Source organism: Anomaloglossus baeobatrachus, chromosome 1 (assembly GCF_048569485.1).
Source record: "Anomaloglossus baeobatrachus isolate aAnoBae1 chromosome 1, aAnoBae1.hap1, whole genome shotgun sequence".
Lineage (NCBI taxonomy): Eukaryota > Metazoa > Chordata > Amphibia > Anura > Aromobatidae > Anomaloglossus > Anomaloglossus baeobatrachus.
The window spans coordinates 656,763,415-656,777,788 of record NC_134353.1 but is presented as its reverse complement, the minus strand read 5'-3'; the positions used below and the strand labels follow the sequence as shown (position 1 = coordinate 656,777,788).

The 14,374-nt window shown below is 47.3% G+C and overlaps 1 protein-coding gene across 4 annotated transcripts in view; it reads left to right on the top strand.

The window, feature by feature from the left end:
* The window catches only part of MTMR3 (myotubularin related protein 3), a 95,515-nt gene that overhangs the window by 25,583 nt on the left and 55,558 nt on the right, over positions 1–14,374 (top strand). For all 4 annotated transcript variants that reach the window (XM_075319964.1, XM_075319962.1, XM_075319963.1 and 1 more), the window contains exon 2: positions 7,740–7,797. The gene's annotated coding sequence lies outside the window, so the exon portion shown is untranslated. The remainder of the gene's footprint in view (positions 1–7,739; positions 7,798–14,374) is intronic.

Below are 14,374 nucleotides of genomic sequence, written 5' to 3'. Positions count from 1 at the left end.
TCCATCTGGAGATGTGGTCTGCCCAGTGCCTAAAAGACATTTCCTTCATCCAAAGTTGTGTTGAAGTGAAGCTCGTGCCATCTCCTTAAAGTACCTAATAGTTTGTGAGCATGCAAAAAATAGCATTGTGGCTAATAAAAGCAGTGGTGAAAATGGCCAGTAAAACAGGAGTGGATGCTCCAAACCATGAAAGCAACTTTGGTGCTCCATAACACTCGCATATTGTCAAAGGTCTCAAAAGCTGACCAGTGGATTTTTAGTATTCTTCAATGCCAGTTTCCTTACAATGACAGAGCTTGCCCACTTGGGCTTTTAGAAAGACAAGCTAATCTCCACAGTCAATCAGTGGCTACTTCAGGGCTGTTTCACACATCTGGCACACTCCAGTACAGTGTTCATACTGCACAATGGCATCACGGCCAGCTCCAATCACATGACAGCATGTGACCGGAGGTTGCCGCAATGCCATTGTACTGTTACACTGTACTGGAGTGTGCCGGATCCAGTAATCTGGCAAAATGCCAGATGTGAAACAGCCCTAACACTCTACCCTCCCCATCCTTCAGACTGACAAGTCATCTTCAGATGTCAGATTTCTCCAAAGGAGGGAAAGTGGCCACTGATTGGCCACAGGGTTCGCATGGTATCACAATGTCATACAATTCCCAGGATATCCAGTGATGACACTACCATGATGGCACTTCAGGGAGTGTAGGTGGTGGCTTACTAAGGACAAACTGGGATTGAGTTGGTCAACCCCTTTAAAGGGAGTCTGTCAGGATTTCACAAACTCTATCCGCCTGTGCCTTTAATGGCACTGTCAAGATGTGACCGCACCATATTAACAGCAGTAGATCTGTAATCGCATTTGGTGGTCATGGTAGCACAGATCATGTGATGACTCCTGTGCTCACATGACTCGGGTCCTGTAAAACAGCAGAGTGCTGCTTATTACAAGAGATTACTTCTGGTCTGAGCAGTGCTGCTCTGATCAGGAGAAATGAATGAGTGATCACTGATCATTATAGTCCCCTAGAGGACCTAGTAAAATTTTTTTTATAAAGTTTAAATCGCCCCATTTGAAAATTAAATGGATAAATATATACACATTTGGTATCGCTGTGTTCAGAAACACCCGATCTATGAAAATAAAATCAATTAGCCTTATTGGTAAACGGCGTAGCGGCAAAATTCCAAACACAAATTTATTTTTTTGGGCACCTCAAATTTTGTGCTAAAAGCAATAACATAGCATCTGCACAAATGGTACTGTAAAAAACAGCTTGACACGCAAAAAATAAGCAGTCACTGAGCTATAGATCCCAAAAAATAGGACTGCTATGGTCATGGAAAATGGCGTAAAACGTACACCACTTTTTTTCAAACAAACCTCTGGGTTTTTTTTGTTTTGTGGGGTTACCACGTTTTGCCCAATGCATTTTTTTAAGTCAAATCTGACTGGAAGGGCTCAAATGCAGTATAAAAGCAAAAAGAATTGACATGCTGCATCTTGACAAAATGCAGCCAACAAAGATGCTTGGGCTGCTTTCACACCTCTGGTTTTTGCAGTGCGGCTCAAACTGATGCGACGAAAACCCAGATCCATTGCATAAGTCTTTCCATGCGGCCCGTCCGTTTTTTGACAGATGCTGCTTGATACTGGGCATGTGCGTTTTGCCGCATCCGGCGTCCATAGGCTTGCATTGTAAATCGCACTGCACAAAAGTGCCAGGCAACGTTCCATCTGGCCGCCGCATGGGCTAAATATGCCACATCCGGCAAAAACCGGACGCAACACAAGGCCATGCGGCACAATACGGCGCAAATGAAAGTATGGGGAACGCAACCGGCAGCAAAAGCACCGTATCGTGCCACTCAGCAAAAAAACATGTGTGAAAGCAGCCTTGGCGTGGGCAGCAAAATAGAAATCTCACTTTGCTGGGGGAAGGAAATGCATGCATTTAGGGGCATCTTTGTGACCTCAAACGCACCAAAGATGTCCTGTGTGAACATAGCCTAAATCTGAGTATTGTGAGATCTATAGAGGATAGAAATATCTTGGTCAATCAGGATCTGATTTTATAGGATATGTATATGACTAGTGTTTGCTTTGCGTGATAAATGTACATTTCATGCATGGGCTTTATAGAACAAATGTTTCCATTTTGTGGTTGTGCAATAACTAGTACATAAACTGAGCAATCTGGAAACACTTTACTGTACCAGTCTCGCCTGTACTTGCTGCCATTACTAATGGGACCACTAAACCTGACACTAAAGCTTAGGAACATGTCTCACTGTAGAAACACAAGGCTGCTTTCTGCTAACAGTGGCATACCTGTCCATAGGTTGTGGTACTGCCATTTACAAACAAGCAGAACTATACCACTGTGTGGTATGTGTTTTTAAGGAACCATGTTTTGGTTTGTGGTGGTTCTTTGGGTTGTGGTAGTTTGTGGGTATTTTTGTTTGTGGTGGGTTTTTTTTCCCTTAGTTTTACCGGCAGCAGACTATTGTGAACGATTAGCTGAGGGCTCTCACGTGTGGCTGGGCGCTCCGCTGAGGGCTCTTACATGCCGGCGGCCGGGCGCTCCGCTGAGGGCTCTTACATGCCGGCGGCCGGGCGCTCCGCTGAGGGCTCTCACATGCCGGCGGCCGGGCGCTCCGCTGAGGGCTCTCACATGCCGGCGGCCGGGCGCTCCGCTGAGGGCTCTCACATGCCGGCGGCCGGGCGCTCCGCTGAGGGCTCTCACATGCCGGCGGCCGGGCGCTCCGCTGAGGGCTCTCACATGCCGGCGGCCGGGCGCTCCGCTGAGGGCTCTCACATGCCGGCGGCCGGGCGCTCCGCTGAGGGCTCTCACATGCCGGCGGCCGGGCGCTCCGCTGAGGGCTCTCACATGCCGGCGGCCGGGCGCTCAGCTGAACGTTTGGCTACAAAGAGACAAAGTTTCTGTGATTTAAAAAAAAAGCATACGCAGTAAAAAAAAATAAAATTCTGCCACTCAAACGTTACATGCTGCGTTCCTTCCGCCCAGCGGAATCCGTCATCCATACAAGTCTATGGGAAACAGAAGAATCCGTTAACTGATTCCGTTTTCCAAAAGGGCGGATTATAACTGAAGGTAATTAACAAGTGTGAAAGTACCCTTAGGTGTGGTCTTCACGAGCTGTGACTGGATCTGGATCACAATATGGATCTTATTACCGGAGACAGTATCTGCAGTACATTGGTGCAATGTCAGTTGTACTATCCATTAGACAGCTACTGACGTTTGTTCATGGGCCTTCTCAAACAAGCCAATTCAGCTTGGATAAGCCCCCATAGAAAAACATCAGTCCACTTATCCCAGATGGTAACACTGATTGTGAATCTAGCCTTTAGGTGGCCATATAAATTGATGACTGTCCGCTGACCACTATCTCCCCCAAAACACCCCCACTTCATTTCCCAGAAGAGTGCATGCTTGACTGTAGGAGTTGGGCATCTGTATTCCCTATGCCCAATCCTCCTCCCAACATTTCTCAGGAGTCCCCATGCAACGTATTGTTACCCATCTATAAATGACTTGTAAGGCCACATCTGGAATATGGGATCCAGTTTTGGCTCCGCATTTTGAGGACATACAGAAGTTAGAGTCAGTTCAAAGGTGGCCAACTAGATTATTACAAGGGATGGAAGGCCTCCCATATGAGAGGTTGAAAAAGTTAGACCTGTTTAGCTTAGAAAAAAGACATCTCAGGGGAGATCTCATTTATATGTATAAATTTGTGGTCCATATAAAGGACTGGCACATGACTTATTTCTTCCAAAGACAATACTAAGGACCAGGGGGCACTCACTGCGAGTGGAAGAAAAGCGATTCCGACACCTAAATAGGAAAGGGTTCTTTTACAGTTAGAGCAGTCAGACTGTGGAATGCCCTACCACAAGAGGTAGTAATGGCAGATACTATAACAGCTTTTAAAAAAGGGCTGGATGATTTCCACAGTACACACAACATTGTTAGTTATAAGACTTGGGGGTGATTTACACGCTGCGACATCGCTAACTGTATGTATGTATGTCGCACATCCGGCGTCGTTGGCAACATCGCAGCGTGTAACAGCTAGGAGTGACTATCAACGATCGCAAAGATCGTTGACACATCGCTCCTAATCATAATGTCGGTGTTTCATTCTGCAGGTTATTCGTTGTTCCTGTGGCACCACACATTGCTGTGACACTGCAGGAACGACTGACAGCATCCTACCTGCGTCCACCGGAAAGGAGGAAGGAGGTGGGCGGCATGTTCCGGCCGCTCATCTCCTCCCCTCTTCTATTGGGTGGCTGTTTAGTGACACTGCTGTGATGCAGAACGCACCTCCCCCTTGAAGGTGGGATTGTTCGGCGGTCACAGTGACATCGCTGAACAGGTATGTGTATGACACTGCCGTAGCGATATGGTTCACTACGGCAGTGATCACCACATGACGCACGAACGATGGGGGCGGGTGCTATCGCTCGCTACATAGCTAACAATTGCTAGCTATGTCGCAGCGTGTAAAGCACCCTTTAGGGACAAAATGTAGAACTGGTGGAGCAAGGTTGAAGTGTGTGTGTGTGTGTGTGTGTGTGTGTGTGTGTGTGTGTGTCTTTTTGTCTTTTTCTTTTTTTTTTTTTTTAAACCTAAGTAACGATGTAAAATTTAGATGGTCAGCCAGTCCCACCAAAATTGATGTTTGACATGCTTTAATGTGTATAAGGGCCTTTTATAGGCAGTTATCATCTTTAGTTATGTCTGTATTGGTCCCAGTACTGATGTAGGCTTATGGTGTCAAGGTACAGGGGTTGTTCTGTACCAGATTAAAAACAAAACTTGAGAGCCATTGCATCAGTGCATCACTCTGAAGCCGCCACTTTTGTGAACATAATAAATGATAACCTTATTACTGCAGTACTACTTTAATTTTTTTTCATATTCCTTTCGATTACCACATTTACAATTCTTCGGTATCAAAGCTACATCTCTCATAAGGGTCTGTTTCTGTCAGGTTCTGTGTCATTGCAACTACATTTTCACCTTCAAATACATTAATATATCAAAAAATGTACAGTAAATCCCCACCCTGGTATGGCTTAAAAATGAGACCTTTTTGAAGTTGTCCTATGCACCAAACAGTGTGCTGGGTGTCTCAGGACCATGCCCTGCACTCCTTCTCTGCCTTGTAATGTCCTTTTTACCTAATTATACCTACTCGGGTGGAACAGTCGCAGGGGTCGCCACTGCGACTGGGTTTCAGGGGGCCCAAGTAACGCAGCACTTGCATCAGCTGGATGTGCATAGATCCAGCTGAAATACATTGCAGCACTGACCATCTGGTCCCTGCACACTGCAGCGTCACAGGAGGCAGCAGCCAGCTCTGGAGCCAACACATGTCCCAGCTACTTAAGCAATTGTAGATTCACTGCTCTCCACGCCCATAAGCCTGCTCACCTCACCACTGAAGCCGATGCTGAGAAGTGGGCGGGGTTATGGGCACAGATCACCTGGCCGCTGGCTTTGCATCTGCTGGGCAATGGATCCACCACTGGCCCCCTGACAGTCTCTCCTCCAGCATTCAGCATATGTGCTGTGTGTTCCATACATCAGAGGGGAGAAATGCTGAGCATGTCTCCTCTGCAGTACAGCCATTCCCTGCACTCACTGCTCCGGAGCCTCACAGGAGAAAGCCCTGCCTTCTGGCACAAAGCTGCTGTGGGGTCTCAGGCCTGTGCAGGGAGTGCTCCTCGAAGTCTTATCACTCTCTCCTGTACGGCTATTGCTCTGTAGTCGGTGGTAGCAGGAGGGGGAGGCTCCAGAGGAACGCAATGCGACCTGAAGTGAGTACTGGAGCTCTGACTCTAGCCCCACCACACTCTATCATCCTATTTGGTCTCACAGCTGCACTCTCCTGCCCTCTCCCCCACAGTTGCACTCCCCTCCCCATTGCCCTGTAACTGATATGCCTCATTGCTGTCCTGTGATGGTGGAAGTCTCCTCATCTTCATGGCTTGCTGTCAGACATCCAAATTTTGTATGTACAGTGTAAAAAATGCTCACATACACTAAATTTTTATATACTGTGGCTGTCTGTATTTGTATAAATGTGTACAGGTGTGGCATTTTTAAATTTAGATATTAAAAACAATTTTAAAAAAGCAAACACTTAAATACCAAAACTCATATACCATTAAAAAAAACTACCATGTTTACATGCAACATGAATACATTTGTTTATAGCACAAATATAATGGATAGGGCTATATACCAGGATGGGTGACAGATACCAGCATGGGATGGGGAAGCTGGGTGAGGGAAAGAGGCTTTCCCACCGAACCAAGATTTCATATATTCTGATATCCCTCTTGTCCTCAGTGCCTAGCTGAGTGCTGAGTCACCCACCCATGCTATGCTATAAAGCTCTTAGCACTCAACTTTCCAATGTTTTGCTATACAGCTTTCCCTAACCACCCAGCTTTCCCATGCTCTGATATCAAGGGCAAGCTGGGTGCTGAGGGAAAGTTGTACAGCAGAGCATTGAAAACCCTGAGTGCTGAGGACAAGATGGATATCAGAACATGGAAAGCTGGGTACTGAAGGAAAAAACACTGACACTTTGCTATCATCCTGTACCCCGAGGGGGGACCTCAGTCCAAATTTTGCATCGGGGCCCATGTAACTCTAGTTACGCCAATGTACCTTTTGTAGCTAGCAAAGTATTGTGGCAAAGTAGATTTTCATTGGTGGCTCTTTCAACGCAGGGAGGGGGAGCCAAGTGCCATCTAGAAATGTCCAGTGCACCACTCCGCGTTGGAATGCAGCTTTGGCTTGTTTTTGGGGTGTTTTGGTATGTGTTGCTGGAAAATGTCTTCAGCTCACTATTTTAAAGAAACCTTTTGGGCATGTGTAACTTGACATCAACATGGTCCTTCCCAGGCTTCAGTTTGAGAATAAAGCCTAGAGGGCTTGACAACTAATTTTAAAGTATTGTATATAGGAACCTGTTCTCATGTATCTAGGCCCTTGATACATTAAACTGTATATGTATACATGTATTACACAGGGATTCCAGCAGAAGTGTGGGATAAATTGGAGTACTACAGTGTAGCTGTGAAGCCTGCTCTGCAGTAATGGCTCCTGCAGTTTCTCTGCTGCTCACTGTCCTGCAGGTCTCTCGAGCATGGCGACTTTATCGATCTTCCTATAGAGCATTCATCTATTTTACCTGTATCAAAATGGAGGATACCAGAATGTACTGCATCTTTATGGAACTAATTATCTCTACATCTACCTTATGCAATCCTAGATGGGTCCACCAGGGTCTTCATGGAGTTGGATCGGCTACATATAACCTTGCATCTGTTGTGCTGTCTGTTTTGAGCAAAACATTTTTGAGGTTTTCGACCACCCCCCTCCCATAAATCAGTTTAAAGAGCATATTTCCCTGCTGTGAAGTGTGGGTGTTTTTATTAGTTGTAGGAGTATTAAAAAAAAAAAAAACTACTGATTTATGCAAAAGTAGCAATAAACAATAGTAACAATTTGTCACACGTCTGATTTTGTTGCAGAAAGTTGTTTGTATCCAGTTTTTCCTGTAGACCAGAATGGTCAGCAGAATCCTGCACATTATTGACTGCTTGTTCTTAGATAAGCCTGATGTCTGTAAAGTAGTCATACACTGCGGTACTTGTGCTGTAACATCATGTTTTATGTTCACAGGTCCCGTGGTAAAATGTACTAAAGGGAATCGTTTCTCTACAGACAAAGGCTTTTACAGGTAAGTGGGCTCCATCCTTATGTATGAAGTCTATTACATGCTGCCTGTCAGAGCCAAGATCAAAATCTCTCGTTACTGCCATTAATACAGATCAAAGCACAACCGTCAGTTGGAGAATTGTGACGTAACTGCTGGTGTAATTAAAAAAAAAAATGGCACACATTAAAATAAACTTTGTAATCTTCAGTAATTGTGAAAATTCTCTGAGGGATCCCCCTTCTGAGGGATCCCCCTTCTGAGGGATCCCCCTTCTGAGGGATCCCCCTTCTGAGGGATCCCCCTTCTGAGGGATCCCCCTTCTGAGGGATCCCCCTTCTGAGGGATCCCCCTTCTGAGGGATCCCCCTTCTGAGGGATCCCCCTTCTGAGGGATCCCCACTGTTTAAAGCAATTTGCCGTGATAGTACAAGTTCTTTAAGACTGGCATGCACAGCACCAGTCTTAATGAATCAAGACCAGGGGTGGGCAATTAATTTTCCCATGGGGCCGCATGAGAAATTGGGATTGGTTTAGAGGGCCGGACTAATATAATTACCTCAGTTCTACCCAATATACTACATCACTACACCCCCTCCATATACTACACCTGTAATAAACTACACCACTACACCCCTATATACTATACCTGTATTATACTACACTCCCTCCATATACCTGTAATATACTACACCCCCATATACACCTGTATTATACTACACCACTATATAATACACCTCCGATATACTACATCATTACACCCCTATATACTACACCTGTAATATACTACATCACTACACCTGTAATATACTACACCTGTAATATACTACACCTCCATATAGCACACCTGTAATATACTACATCACTACATCCCATATAGCACACCTGTAATATACTACAACTCTATATAGCACACCTGTAATATAGTACAACTCCATATAGTACACCTGTAATATACTACATCACTACACCCCTATATACACCTGTAATATACTACATCACTACACCCCATATACACCTGTAATATACTACACCTCCATATAGCACACCTGTAATATACTACACCTCCATATAGCACACCTGTAATATACTACATCACTACACCCCTATATAGCACACCTGTAATATACTACACCTCCATATAGCACACCTGTAATATACTACATCACTACACCCCTATATAGCACACCTGTAATATACTATGCCTCCATATAGTACACCTGTAATATACTATGCCTCCATATAGTACACCTGTAATATACTATGCCTCCATATAGTACACCTGTAATATACTACACCTGCATATAGTACACCTGTAATATACTACACCTCCATATAGCACACCTGTAATATACTAGATCACTATACCCCCATATACTACACCACTATATACACCTCCATATAGCACACCTGTAATATACTACACCCCCATATGTCACACACCCTGCTCCCCATACAGCCTGCACCCCCATATCACACACACTACACCCCCATGTCACACACCATGCCCACATATCTCACCCTGCCTGTACCCCAACTTACCCCTCTCAAACACTCTGCACCCCTTCACATCCTTCTGTCAGTCTGCAGCCCTCATATGCCACTCACCCTGCAACTCCATCTTCCCACATATGCCACTCACCCTGCAACTCAATCTTCCCACATATGCCACTCACCCTGCAGCTCCATCTTCCCACATATGCCACTCACCCTGCAGCTCCATCTTCCCACATATGCCACTCACCCTGCAACTCAATCTTCCCACATATGCCACTCACCCTGCAACTCCATCTTCCCTCATATGCCACTCACCCTGCAGCTCCATCTTCCCTCATATGCCACTCACCCTGCAGCTCCATCTTCCCTCATATGCACTCACCCTGCAGCTCCATCTTCCCACATATGCCACTTACCCTGCAGCTCCATCTTCCCACATATGCCACTCACCCTGCAGCTCCATCTTCCCTCATATGCCACTCACCCTGCAGCTCCATCTTCCCACATATGCCACTCACCCTGCAACTCAATCTTCCCACATATGCCACTCACCCTGCAACTCCATCTTCCCTCATATGCCACTCACCCTGCAGCTCCATCTTCCCTCATATGCCACTCACCCTGCAGCTCCATCTTCCCTCATATGCACTCACCCTGCAGCTCCCCTCCCCCTCATGTCCCCTCTTTTCTCATTACCAGTCATCATGTGTCTCCTCCCACACAGTCACATGGGCGTGACATCATCGCAGGTCCTGGAAGATGAATTATTCCGTCTGCTGTGCTGCTTCTTCTCCTGCACTGACTGTGCGGACCTGCACAGGATCTCTCCCTGCTCGGCACGCTGCAGCCCGGCTCCACTGCACCGGCTGAAGACGGGCGGGCCGGTCACAGAGCAGGCGGGCCGGATGTGGCCCGCGGGCCACCCCTTGCCCAGGTCTGATCAAGACCATTGTTCTTGGCAGCACATTGACCAGTGTAAACAGGAGATGTGCTGCCGATAACATGATCTGTTATGAGCACATACAGATCAGATTGGTGATCATTGTAACCCTGTGAGGCTTATTGCTTAGGCCGGGGACACACGGGGACTACTGTGATCCCCGCATGACACTCGGCTCACGCTGGCAGCACAGCAGGAGCTGAGGCATGAGGCGTTGCGACTGAAGTCCAATCATGCAAGCGGGCCAGCGCTTCGGAGGGAAGGATTTCAACCTCTGCTCCGATGCTGGCTATTATCGCTCTGCACTCTTACACCAGTGTAATGTGCAGTGCAGTTTTTTTAGTTTCCATTATAAACAGTGGCTTTTAATCGATAGATCATGGAATCATTCCACAATTGGGTGAGTTTAAAAAAAAAAAAAGGGGGGGAGAATCCTGTGCTGATATGACCCCCTACTGTGTAATAGTGTCTGACCGTACATGGACGTGGTTACAAAATATACACTGCATCACACTAAAGGTAAAATATGCCAACATTGAATATAGGCATTTGGGCACTGTGTATTATGGCTACTGGAACTGTTTAAAAGATGAGATGCTTGGATTATAAATTGGCCAATTCATGTGAGCACCAGTCAACAAGGCGTATCTCAGAACCCTATCCTAATATCACCATCTGAATATGCTAAAACTTTGGTCTGGCACACATTCTTTTGTTGGTTTGGAGATATGCTTAGGGTCATTTTCGTGCTGAAAGGTGAAATATTAATGGACAGATTTGTTTATCTGGGAACTGTTCCTTGAACTGTCCCGGCCAGGAATTGATCCTGGATATCTGGCACACCTTCACAAAGTTTTCTGCCAGGAGATGCAGGTCTGACCTTACTTGATGTGAGGTCATGGAGTTTACAGAGGTCAGGTTACCTGTGATCACAGGTGGAGGCCCATGGGAACCTCCAGCTGTGATGCAAATAGCCTGAGTCACCAATACTCTAGCTCATTCTCTGCCCGAAGCCTATAGTGGGTGGTGCTCTATGGCCACACCCTGTCACTTTTACAGTCCAGGTCCACCCATCACTAACTACTCCATGTTTTAGTATTTTTGTTTAATTTGAGGCCTGAAAGTTTTTGATGCTGCATTGACTGACCTTTTTTGGAACTGTTCAGATTTCCCTTCATTTTGACTAAGGAGCCAGATCCCTCCACCTTGCTTCACTGCAGCTTTGAACCAAACCTACTTTTGGGGGTATGACAACAAATTCTGCCTTGTTCTCAACAGATCATAACATTTTCTCATGCTTTTGATGGTTTATGTAGGTCTAGGCAAACTTTTATTTAGATATAGATATTTTATTTTTTTTTTTTCTTGCACAAAAAATACTTCTCTGGTCACTACTACCACAGGTCAGACATATGAAGACAGGGCACTGTCACATCCAGCACACAACCAGTACTTGTCTGAAATTCTTGCAGCTCCTTGTTGCTGTATGGCTCTTGACATCATCCAGGACAAACCCCCCCCCCCCCCCCGCTCTCCCCCCTGTTTAACCCCATTACGGCAGCCTTATGTTTTTAAAACTGCAGCAAAAAAGGCTACTTATTCCTTTTCTGCCGTTTTAAAACGGCGGTCAGAAAAATGTAAATGGCGCCTCCCAGCATCAAAAAATCTCCAGGGTTAGCTGAGACCCTGGAGATCATGATTCGGGCCGGTTTTTCCGGTCCCCCACTCACGTGATCACAGGTATACACCGTATACCGATCAGGTTACAGTAAATGACCGCGCTGGTAAAGATTTATCTCCCATCTGGCATGACCATACATGTCAGATGGGAGATAAATCTCCTCCCCAGTGTCGCCAAAGTGCCCCCCCCCCCCGACATCCCCCCCCCCCTCCCAAAAATCCAAGATGGCCGTGCGCAAGGAAGCGCGCCGGCCGCATCTACCCTTATCCTGATTTCTGTCGCATGTGGCCCTGCCAGGTCCCCCCGTGACCCCCGTACCTGTTGGAGCGCTGATCGCCTCCCCCCCCCCCCCCCGTCTTTGCACCCACTCTCCTCAAATGGAGGGTCTGCACGCCTAGAAAATGGGGGACACGTTCCAAAATGGATTACTGCGGACCCGACTTTTCCAATAAATTGGTGAAAGAGGGGATGTTTTGGGGAGTTCTTTTTTAAATTTTTTTTATTACTGTCAGTTATGTCTGGTATCAAATAGACGCTGTGACATTACTAATTGCTGGGCTTTATGCCATGTGACCTTACACATCTGGTATCAACCCCATTTATTACCCCGTTTGCCACCACACCAGGGCAACGGGATGAGTTGGGGCGAAGCGCCAGGATTGGCGCAACTAATGGATGCGCCACTTCTGGGGCGGCTGCAGCTAGCTATTTTTAGGCTGGGAAGAGTTTAATAACCATGGCTCTTCCCACCCTGAGAATACCAGACCCCAGCTGTCAGCTTCACCTTGGCTGGTGATCTAATTTGGGGGACCCCATGTTTGTTCGTTTTTTTTGTTTTGCTTTTTTTTTAATTTATAAAAAATTTAAAACCGCTTGGGGAGCCCTCCAAATTTATCACCAGACAAGATAAAGCTGTCAGCTGTGGTTTGCAGGCTACAGCCATCTGCTTTACCCTAGCTGGCTATCAAATAGGGGGACCCCACGTCATTTACTTAAAAAAAGATTTTCTTTATCGTTCCTTTGGGAGACCCAGACAATGGGTGTATAGCTTCTGCCTCCGGAGGACACACTAAGTACTACACTAAAAAGTGTAGCTCCTCCCTCTGAGCTTAAACACCCCCTGGAGAACCAGATCTAGCCAGTTTATCGCTTTGTGTTCAGGAGGCATACATCCACACAATGCATTCTCATCTGATTTTTGATTTTTGGAAAGAGTTTGAAGAAAAGCGGGTCCAAGCCTGGACCCCCAGCATGTCCCTTCTCACGCCACTGTCGGCGGTGCTGTTAAGGCTCCAGCCTTGGAATCAACCTTACATGCCGTGCTCCTTCACCATCCCTCCTGGGCTCTGGCTTGAAGTGGGAGCCAGCACGGTTCTCCATGCTTGGCAGGAGACCGGTCTCCATCCGCAGCCCTTCAGGATCCTGCTGGACTTGAGCACTCATCCCCAGGGACTTAGCTTGCTGAGACGCAGGGTTCAAAGTACCTGAGACTTTTATATATTGGGGGTCCCTGTACTTCATGGTTGTGGGAGAGTGTGCTGAGTGAGTTTTGACATTTCCGGCGGGTTATCTGGCTGTCGCCTGAGAACCGCGCCGATGGTGCCTGCACGCCGGCCGCACCGCTCAAATTTAGGCCCCGGCTTTGCCGGAGGGCTACTTTCGGTTTCACTGCCCTCGCACCTCATTCATGCAGAGGGACAGCGCGGCTCCGCCAAGCGGCCGTTCTGCACAGGGGAGGGACACTCCTCACTGAGTACATGTCTCCTCCCCTGTAAGTCTCTATGGCCCTCCAGATCCCGCTCCCAGAGTAAGTCCCGCCCCCTCTCTTCGCTCCGGCGGCCATTTTCTCAGCGTTTTCCCTGCGATCAGCACTGGTCTGCAGCATCCCTGCTGAGGTGCTTGGGGGGGGGGGGTCCGGGCTTCAGGATCTGGAGGGCACACAACACCGCTCCAGCGGTCTGGTAAGCCACAACCTCTGGTTGTGGACCTCAGTATATACTATCTGGGGGTCATTCTGGCAGAGCCCCCCCCACTCCAGCAGCATGTCTCACACGAGGAGCAAGGCTCCAAAGCTGTATTCAGTATGCACTGCATGTAAGCTCCTACTGCCTGAACCAAGCACCTATCCACATTGTGATACCTGCTCTAACCTGACGATGCCGCAGCCTGGAATCGCACCCCCAGTGGTCTCTCCGGCTGCTCCGGCTCCTGTGGCTGAACCCCCGGCTTGGGTAGAATCCTTATCTAGGTCTATCTCCCAGTCTTTTGCCGACTCCATGGGACAGCTGTCCAGGACTTTGCTGAACATGCATCAGCCCCCTTCACAGGGTGCCTCTGCTGCTAGGGCTCTCTCAGGACCGGAGCTCACAGAGGATTCATAATCTGGTCCCAGACCCCGTCCTCAAAGGAGACACAGGGCTCCCTCTCCTTCCGTGTCCCGTGGCTCTGTTTCAGGAGCTGACTCGCAGGACGAGGAGGATGCCT